We start from the raw sequence: 10,403 nt of genomic DNA on the forward strand, positions 1-10,403 counted from the left end.
AATTAGCTATCTCCGGAAAGATTATCTCCGGTTTAATCTCCCTGAAACTTAAAAAATCAGGCCAGCAGAGACCCGTGTGTAACTTCACCTCTGTTTTGCTCCAACTCGAGTTCTAGCCCAATTCAATCCATTCCAGCGCCCATACCAAGCCTGTTATGCTAAATCACGTCCAGCCCAACAAATTCCCGCGATTGAATCTCCCTAAAACAGCCTAGAAATCCAACCCTAACTCTGGTATGCAAACTGGTTTTTTCCCGCCAATTTTTTCTTTTGAATTTTGAGAAGAAAGTGGTCTCCCCCTATCCAGAATGGGGGTGCGAATAGTAGATGCTCTGCAGGGATGCCCCTTATCCATGGTGAGAGTCCGAATAGCAAATGTTCTCCGGGGGTGCCCGCGCAACTTTTCGAGCCGATTTTTCCAAAAATGTTTAAATTGGCCAAAAATACCTACACATAAGTACAAAAATGAGCACTATCAATATATAGAATCGAGACAAATTAGACACAAAAATGTGTCTATCAAATACCCCCAAACCTATTATTTGCTAGTCCTCGAGCAAAAATAAAATAAAATGGAATCCTAACTCATTGACGCAGGCATCGTCGATTGCATTTAGCGTATGCAATAAGCCTTTAAAACCATAAGTGTCCCTAGTGGCGGAGTGTTGTCTCCGGAGGGCTTACAAGAGGTATACCCACAAAACCTTTACTCCAGACCCTAGCTATCTAGGCAGAACCTTGGAAGGCACTAAAGAATCTCCTTGGTTGGCATACTTATTGACTACAGGAGGAAGTACCCTGATGCGAAATTCCAATTGTTGTACACGAGTTTGCACTCAAGCATACTAAAATTCATATAAAGTGACAGAGCTCTACTCAGATAGTTGCACTGTGGACAACAATATCCGGAGTCAAAAACTAATCACATGGATAAATCAAGAAGATGGATATAGAAAAAAAAATAGATGGTTTTGATGTTTACTAAGATAGATGGTTTTGACGTTTCCCATACCTGTCTGAAGGCCTCCACCAAAATGAACCTATCCTAATAGATTGAGATACTGGTCTGACTAATATCAACGCAACTGGCATATACAAGGGAACCAGTGATCGATAATCTAACTCTAGGTCAACACAACTAGGGATGCACAGGAACCGTCCCGTCCCATGGAACCGTCCCGGAACCGCAAGAACCGTACCGGTACCGTCCCGGAACCGCGGTCAGATGGGATAGGTACAAGTACCAAAAATGGTACCGTGCCATAGGGAGGTACGAGTAACGGTTTTATGCTATTCCCGTCCCGTCCCGTAGTACCGAGGATCTCTATCCGCTGAAATTAGGGTTAAATCCTAGCCGTTGATAGTAGGGGTTATACCCTTTATCCATCGTATTCTCCTCATTTCCTGTTCCCTCTCTCAGCGGCTCAGCCTTAGGTTTTCATTTTCCTCTCAGAGAAGAGAAGATAAGAGGCCATCGTCGATGCACCAGTCCATCTTCTAAGTTCTAATCATCGATTGATCATCACCATCTTTTAAGTTCTAATCATCGATTCATCATCACCATCTACTAAGTTCTAATCATCGATTCGTTTTTTATTTACTGCAAGTCTGCAAGACTGCAACTGCAAGTCTGGAACAGGTAATAATAGTTAGGGTTTCTGCTTTTGTCTTGTTATGGGAGTAGGCTTATTGAATTGAATGAGAATTTGGATTATGATAGCCATGTGTTCGTAAGAAGACCTCAAGGTTTTGTTGTTGAATTTTTAAATCGATTGGTTATGAGAAATCAATGAAATCTGTGTCAAATTTTGTTGTTACAAATGCTTAAACTTAGTTGTGAGATTATTTTGGTTGTATCTTTTTAATTGTGATATATTGATCCAACCCATGTTCGATTCATTGTAAAATTTCATTATGTTTGATGTAGCATTTTTCAGGAATTTGTGGTTCAATTAGGTAGGTGTAGTACTGTTTTTTTTAAATAGAAGATACAATGAAGAAGCTTACAAAAATAATGATATCATTTGATTCATGATATTATAGTATAGGTTTTAATTTAGTAGGAATTCAATCCATTTCATTCGTGTTGATGCATATCAGTTGAGCTGTCATCCGTTTTTTGTGCCTTACTATGTCCATGTCTACCTCTGTCACATATAGTTCGATTAACCAACTAAATCTGTGTCGCATAACATAACTACCTTTGTCCCTTTTTTCATTTCATATGGATGCAAATACAACTCAAAGTCGAGCTGCAACTGAAGTTGGTTCCTCTATTTACCCTACATCTGTACCTGCACCTTCTGCTGACGCCCAACAAGCTGCACAAGGAGATCCAACTGAAGATAGAACTACTGCCGGTGATGCATCTAATTACAGTCAGGAAAGGTGTAGAATGGCTCTTTCTATGTTTATCATTCTTGATGAGGTGCCATTCAGAATGGTTGAAGGTGAAGGGTTTAGGGCCTTAATGCAAGTGTTGGAGCCTAGATTCAAAGTCCCGAGTCGTATGACCATTTATAGGGATTTGTCAAAGCTGGTTGCGAAGACTCATTCATAGGTCTTGGATGTTTGATGCTTGGAGATGAAGTTCGTTTCTTGTTGAAGCAAATTTATGGAAGTGGTCAAGTGCCAAAGCCGAACTGCCGAAGTTTTGTTTTCTTGCTTTGCTTTCTGTTTTTTCTACTTAAGTGTTAAACAGTTGAATTGAACTTAGAACTTTGAAGATATGTTTTCAGGTGAAATGCCAAATGCATTTTAAACTTATGCGTATGAAGTATGGATTCAGGTGTTAACAGTTGAAGTGGTTGAACTTAGAACTTTGAAGATTTTTTTGCTTTGTTTTTTTTCTTATAATTTTACATATGCTACAGGTAAAGAACCGGTCCCGTCCCGTTCCCGTATCGAGTTAAACAGGTACAGGTCCCGTCCCGTCCCGTACTGCACAGGTACAGGTACAAGTACAAGGTACAGGAACCGGTCATAGGGAGGTACAGGTACTGAGTTAGGCAAAAACCCGTACCGTCCCGTCCCATGTGCAGCCCTAAACACAACTGGCATGTACAAGAGTACCAGTGGTCGACTTTATTGAATTTATTCCTTTTGGTCAAATGGTCTGGTCTCAATTTTTTTTTTTTTTTGGCATCTCAATCACTCTAATTCACCCTAACATTGGTAACAACTTGAATCGTGAGCCCCACCTAATCACTTAAAGTAACATAGTTTAAAAACAAAATAAAATAAAAATAGAAGTGAAAAGGACTCAACGAGATATGGTGAAACTATCATGTTATTTCTAACACCTGAGCTCTGTGCTTTTATGAATAGACTCTTCTAGATGTTTCCATCTAATCAGGTTGGTTCCTTAACTCCTACAACCAAAATGCTTCCATCCACTTAGGTTGGTTAGTGCTATCCTTAATATGCATAAATTTCTAGGCTCTGGAGTTTATTAATGCAACTAAAAAGTTTCTCCCATACCCCCAAACTTAAATCTAACATTGTCCTCAATGTTCTAAAGATGAAATTAAAAACATGAACAAGGAGAAACTGTTACCATTGAAGCAAAAGAGTTAAGGAAAGATATTACCGTGTTGCATGAGATTGGGTTACCTCCCAAGAAGTGCTAAGTTTAAAGTCTTCAGCCAGACATCAAGTTTCATAGAATGGCTAGTTACCTTTCAAATCATATATCAGTAGTCGAAATAACTGTGGGTCATCAAAACCAAATAAAACTGCCACTAATATGAAACAACTGTACAAGATCAGAAAAAATAACATAAGGAGCACAACCTCATTGAAAGTTTCTTGCAAGACAACTGGATTTATTTGGGGCGCCCATTTGGGCTTCATACGAGTGTCTTGAAAAACAGATTCATCCGAAAAACGGGACTTTAATATCTGGATTTTCTCTTGGACACTATCAGGAGGATCGGGTTGAGGAGTCTGAATAGACTCAAGTGATACCTCATATGCAGTAGGCTCGAGTCCCAAGTTAGGGACTTCTACTGGGGATAATTGACGATCACTACCCCCAAACTTAGAATTTTGGGTGTCTCTAAATAGACTAGTCACAATATTCCTAATTTCTAGACCATCAGGTTTCTGAAAAAGGTCAATTGGTTTCTCTGAGTTATAATCAGGTGGTTCATCCTCTAAATTATTTTGAGGTATACTAGTTGTAGGACTTATATGTTTCATATCATGTATGGTCAACCCTAGAGTTTCCTTAATGTATTGAAGCACGATTTCTGGCTTACTGTCCTGATCGGATGCTATAATCACAGGCAAAGTCTTAGATGGCCCTAAGAATGCAGATTTAGGGTCCAACTTAGGAGGCTCTTCTGAACAAGGGATTAAGGTAGACTCAAAAGCTTGTAATGGTTCGAACCTAGCTTTCCATTTACCAGTATCTAACATAGGAATAGAATCCAACATAGCATTCACTTGTTCAATGTTGTTATCTTCGTCGAAATCCATGTTAAAGTGGGCTAGACAACTCTCTAATGGATCTTCCGATGCGATATTTGGTAATGACTCCTGAACTAAGGTTCCTATCATGTTCACCTCTTCAATGCACGTGTCATCTAACTCAGAATGTAGCTTATTGACATTAAAAATATTTAACTCAATAGTCATATCACCAAAAGATAGATTCATAATACCATTTCGACAGTTTATGATCGCATTAGACGTAGCTAAAAATGGGCGACCTAAAATCACAGGTATCTGGTTCTCTGGGTCAGGGACAGGTTGGGTATCTAAGACCACGAAATCCATAGGATAAATAAACTTTTCGACCTCAATAAGAAAATATTCTATCACACCACGAGGAATCTTGGCAGACCTATCAGCTAACTGCAATGTTATCTTGGTAGGTTTCAATTCACCGATCCCTAGCTTTAAGTACACATGGTATGGGAGTAAGTTCACACTGGCTCCTAAGTCAAGTAAAGCTTTGTGTACCCTGTGTTTTCCTATCGTACAAGCAATGGTAGGCACACCTGGGTCTTTATATTTAGGAGTTGTGGGGTTCTGAATGAACTTACATGACTAGCTAAAAAGGATTTTTTAGGGACACTAAGCTTTCGCTTTCGCGTACACATATCCTTAAGAAACTTGGCATAAGCTGGAAGTTGCCTAATTGCTTCTAGTAACAGAAGGTTTATGGTAACTTTCCTAAAAACCTCCATTATGTCATTAAAGTTGGATTCACTCTTTGTTGATACTAATAGCTGTGGAAATGGGGCTCTAGGCATAAAATAGGGCCTCTCAGGAACCGAATTGACATCATCAGAAACTTTATTAGTCTCCTCAGCTATGGTTGGTCCTGAGTGGTGAACTACAGTATTCTCACTATCGGGCATGGTTACCTGATTGTCTACTACTCTGCCACTCCTAAGGGTTCTAACAACATTCAATTGATTCGATGGTTTTGCACCTACTTCATGAAATCCTCTAGGATTGGGATTAGTATGACTAGGGAACCTTCCGTTATCTCTCTCACTTAAGGTCTTAGCTATTTGGCCGACTTGAAGCTCTAACTTAGCAAGAGTCTGAGCATTAGTTTGAAAGTTCTGCTTGGTTTCCTGTTGAAAACTAACTTGGCTCTTTAATAACATGTCCTGGCTCTGTGCTAACATATCCTGGCTCTTTCTTAATATACTAAGAGATTCCTCTAAGCTCGTTATTCTATTCTCTGAAGAGTTCTGAAACTGACCTGAAGAGTTCTTATCTGAACCAAAACCTGGGGGAGCATTAAAATTACTAAACTGACCTTGACTCTGGCCTTTAGACCACGAAAGGTTCGGATGGTTTCTCCAACCAGGATTATAGGTTTCTGAATATGGGTCAAACTTCTGACGGTTATCGAATCTAGTGTTATTATAGAGAGCATTGGCTTGCTCTTCATTATTCAGGCCTTCCCAAAAAGGCTCTAATCTACCACTAGTGTGACCCACTTCTAAAGCTTCTAACCTTTTCGCTATAGCATCAATTTTGGCATCTGATTCAAAACTTCCTTCTACCCTATTAACGTTTCCTCTGCCTAGAAGAATTGTTTTCTGGGGTACCCTGTTACTTTCACATTGTTGGGTCTTTTCGGCGATTTCATGCAAGTATGTCATCGCATCATCAACTATTTGGTTTTCAAACCCACCTGTACACATAGACTCTATTGTGGTTGTAGTGGGATAATCTAAACCCTCATAAAGGATCTGAACTAACCTAACCTTTTCTAAACCATGATGAGGACATTGGGCTAATAGATCATTGAACCTTTCCAAATACCTATACAAGGATTCTCCCTCCTGTTGAGAAAATGTGCAGATTTGCGTCATAATAGAAGATGTTTTGTGCCTAGCGAAAAACTTGTTCAAAAAGGCAGATGTAAGTTGTTCATATGTTTCAATTGATCCGGAAGACAAACTATATAGCCAGGATTTGGATTTATCTTTCAAGGATCAATTGAAACATATGAACAACTTACATCTGCCTAACATGGAAATAGGGGTTTTCATTTTCTTTCCCTAAAAATATTGGGAGCAACTGTAAGGTTCCAGGATTAAGTTCATAATTTGCTTCAGTTTCAGATAACCTGATACACGAGGGACGAGTAGTCCTAGTAGGGTTCAACAAAGCTTTCAAAGTTGCCATTTCTGGCGCTATTGGACTATCAAGGATTCTCTCCTCAAACAGACGTTCAAAAACGGAATCTTCACGAATCAGACTTTCTAAATTGAGGTAATCAAGACGCTTAGAACTACTAGGTTTCTCTTTAACAAATCTACCTAGGGCGTCTCTTTTACGTTCAGGCATGCAACAGAATAAGGTAGATAATTCTATGCAATCACAAAACAAGGCTGAGTCAACCAAATCAAACCTAAATTTCTAGCAAACAAAAAGCATGATGGCTCCACTTAGATTGTTTCTAGACCAGCTTCTATTCTTTCGAAAAGGAATTCGTTACAATCTGAGCAAACCCCTCTGGAATCAATCCGAGTCAAAGTAAGTTGAATCGAGGCGAGGGAAGCTCAGTGGAGCTTTGATACCCAAGGCCTCACCGGTTACAAGGCGGCGCAGTCACGCATTCAACTCACAGAAACCATCAAGAACTTCGAAATATGCTCAAAAGAGTAACCAATATTTTTCGAACGACTTTCCTATTAAGCTCGTTACCCTATAGGTCTCGTTTTAGTCAAAATTTTAGGCTTAGGTTCGCGTTTGGTTTGGTTTTCCTAAGGCGGGCAAGAAGAGAACGGTGATGAAATCCGAACCCTTATCTTGTATGGCCAGTTCTTGCCCTTTACTAGGAAATTAAAGCAACCGTTTTCAAGTCCTCAGCATATATGCAAACGAAGGAATACAGTAAACCCGATGACAGGGGATTCGCGGGTGTTTCGAAAAACTTACCTCCCGTACCAGACGGACGAATAACCGCTGAAGTCGACTCGGGCCACGACTCCTATGTCATGTACGAACCCGAGGGGCCGAGGTGATATCGTAATCACCTTCCTCCCTGCACACAATTTGTATTTAAACTAACCCTTCCTTAGGGTTTAAAAATAATAATGTCCAAAGTTTAATGTCCAAGTGTCCAAAAAGAAAAGAAAAAAATTACAAAAATAACAAACCCTAATACATTTCTCTTTTTTTTTTTTTTTTTTTAATAATAAAAAAAAAAAAAAAAAACCCTAAAAAAAAAAACTAAAAAGAAATTGTCTTCTTTTCCATTCTTTTCGCTTTAATCTTTCGCTCCAAGTCTTTATGCTTTAAGATCCAATCTTTACGAAATCACCAAACTCCTTGGCTCAATTCTCTTTATGATCCAAAACCTGTAGATAAAAGATAAATACCCAAAAACGTAAAAAAGAACAAAAATAATAAAAACCTAAAAAATAAAAGAAAAATAAGTCTAAAACCCTAAAAGCAAATCCGCGTCGGCGGCGCCAAAAATTGATATGATTTGTAGATAGTGGTAAAAGTGGTTCGATTCTCAGACTTGTGACGGATAAAATATAGACTTAAATTCTAAAACTAAAATAGAATACAAACTAAAAATTGTCACAAACTCAACCAAAGATGATATCAATATTAAAAGAACACTGAGGCTAAGATTCCACTATTTTCCAAGTTCAAAGTGATTTAATCCCAATAATTGTATTTCTGCAATTTTCTCGTTCAAGTTGATTCTAACTATTGCAACAAGTAGATTCTCAAAATAACCAGTGTAAATACGAAGCATAGAACATAAAAAACCTAGGTCCAAGTATGCTCTATCAAAAGAAATAACAATTGCTTAACAAGGATCATTCAAACAATTTTCAACCAAGGCAAATAATCATAAAATAATTGCAAATAAATAAATAAAATAGAATATACCACTTCTTGTTCGAAAAATAGCTTCCTCTATCGCCTCAGCAATGGGGTTTAGCTCCTCATATTAATCACTTGCTCAAAATACATGTTTGTTGCTCAAAAGTTGATTAAATAGAAGAGAAGGTATGAAGCAGCATGTTTGTAACAGTTGTAATTGTCACAAAACGCATTATCACAGAAAGCAGTGTTACAGAGAAATACTAACAGTAATAATTGTTGCAGACTATTACAGGAACGATAAAACGGAAGTGCTGTAGTACAACGATAGTTTTCTGCGACAGTTTATGTGGGTTGATGTTCTTCGTATTCTTCCTTCTACACCAGCAGAAACGAGTGTCTGTAACTCCGATTTTTGTCTCCTGTGGTTCTCTAAACTACCCCCAAAGTATGCGTAACCCTTCTTGGGACTCGAACACACCTTTTATAGTGCTCAGAAACCTAAAAATTCCGATAAAAATTCTCTCTTTCTTTTCGTGCAAGTCGCGGAAATAATCTTCTGCCGACTTGTTTACGCGTTTCTGAGCTTTCCAAATCATCCCAAACTCTCTATTAGGTAAGTAGCTATCTCCGGAAAGATTATCTCCGGTTTAATCTCCCTGAAACTTAAAAAATCAGGCCAGAAGAGACTCGTGTGTAACTTCACCTCTGTTTTGCTCCAACTCGAGTTCTAGCCCAATTCAATCCATTCCACCGCCCATACCAAGCCTGTTATGCTAAATCACGTCCAGCCCAACAAATTCCCGCGATTGAATCTCCCTAAAACAACCTAGAAATCCAACCCTAACTCTGGTATGTAAACTGGTTTTTTTCCCGCCAATTTTTTCTTTTGAATTTTGAGAAGAAAGTGGTCTCCCCCTATCCAGAATGGGGGTGCGAATAGTAGATGCCCTGCAGGGATTCCCCTTATCCATGGTGAGAGTCCGAATAGCAAATGTCCTCCGGGGGTGCCCGCGCAACTTTTCGAGCCGATTTTTCCAAAAATGTTTATTGGCCAAAAATACCTACACACACATAAAACACCATAATAAGTACAAAAATGAGCACTACCAATATATAGAATCGAGACAAATTAGACACAAAAATGTGTCTATTAATAACCTAACTCTAGGTCAACACAACTGGCATATACAAGGGTACCAGTGGTCGACTTTATTGAATTTATTCCTTTTGGTCAAATGGTCTGGTCTCAATTTCTTTTTTTTTTTTTTTTCTTTTTTTTTTTTCATGGTATCTCAATCACTCTAATTCACCCTAGCATTGGTAACAACTTGAATCGTGAGCCCCACCAAATCACTTGGAAACATATTTAAAAAGAAAAATAAAAACAGAAGTGAAAAGGACTCAACGAGATATGGCGAAACTACCATGTTATTTCTAACACCTGACCTCTGTGCTTTTATGAATAGACTCTTTAGATGTTTCCATCTAATCAGATTGGTTCTTCAACTCCTACAACCAAAATGCTTCCATCCACTTAGATTGGTTAGTGCAATCTTTAATAGGCATAAATTTCTAGGCTCTGGAGTTTATTTATTGCAACTAAAAAGTTTCTCCCATACCCCCAAACTTAAATCTAACATTTTCCTCAATGTTCTAAAGATAAAATTAAAAGCATGAACAAGGAGAAACTGTTACCATTTGAAGCAAAAGAGATAAGGAAAGATATTACCGTGTTGCATGAGATTGGGTTACCTCCCAAGAAGTGCTAAGTTTAACGTCTTCAGCCAGACATAAGAAAGGATTAATCACCTCGTATCATAAAGTAATAGCTGTCATATCTGTGGGTCATCAAAATCAAATAGATCTATCACAAGTAAAAGGAATCTGCAACATGCCAAGAAAATTGACAAATAAAGCGCACCCTTGTCTAGTTTCCTGTTTAAGACAACTACATCTAGTTGTGGTTCAGGTTCAGGCTCTATGAAAGGGTCTAGATAAAATATTTTCATGCGCTGGAATTCCTCAAAGCTAAGGTCCGGTTTAGGTATTAGAGTCTGTAAAAACTCAAGTAAAAACTCAAGTAAAAA

The sequence above is a fragment of the Papaver somniferum genome, unplaced genomic scaffold, assembly GCF_003573695.1.
Source record: "Papaver somniferum cultivar HN1 unplaced genomic scaffold, ASM357369v1 unplaced-scaffold_135, whole genome shotgun sequence".
NCBI classification, from domain to species: domain Eukaryota; kingdom Viridiplantae; phylum Streptophyta; class Magnoliopsida; order Ranunculales; family Papaveraceae; genus Papaver; species Papaver somniferum.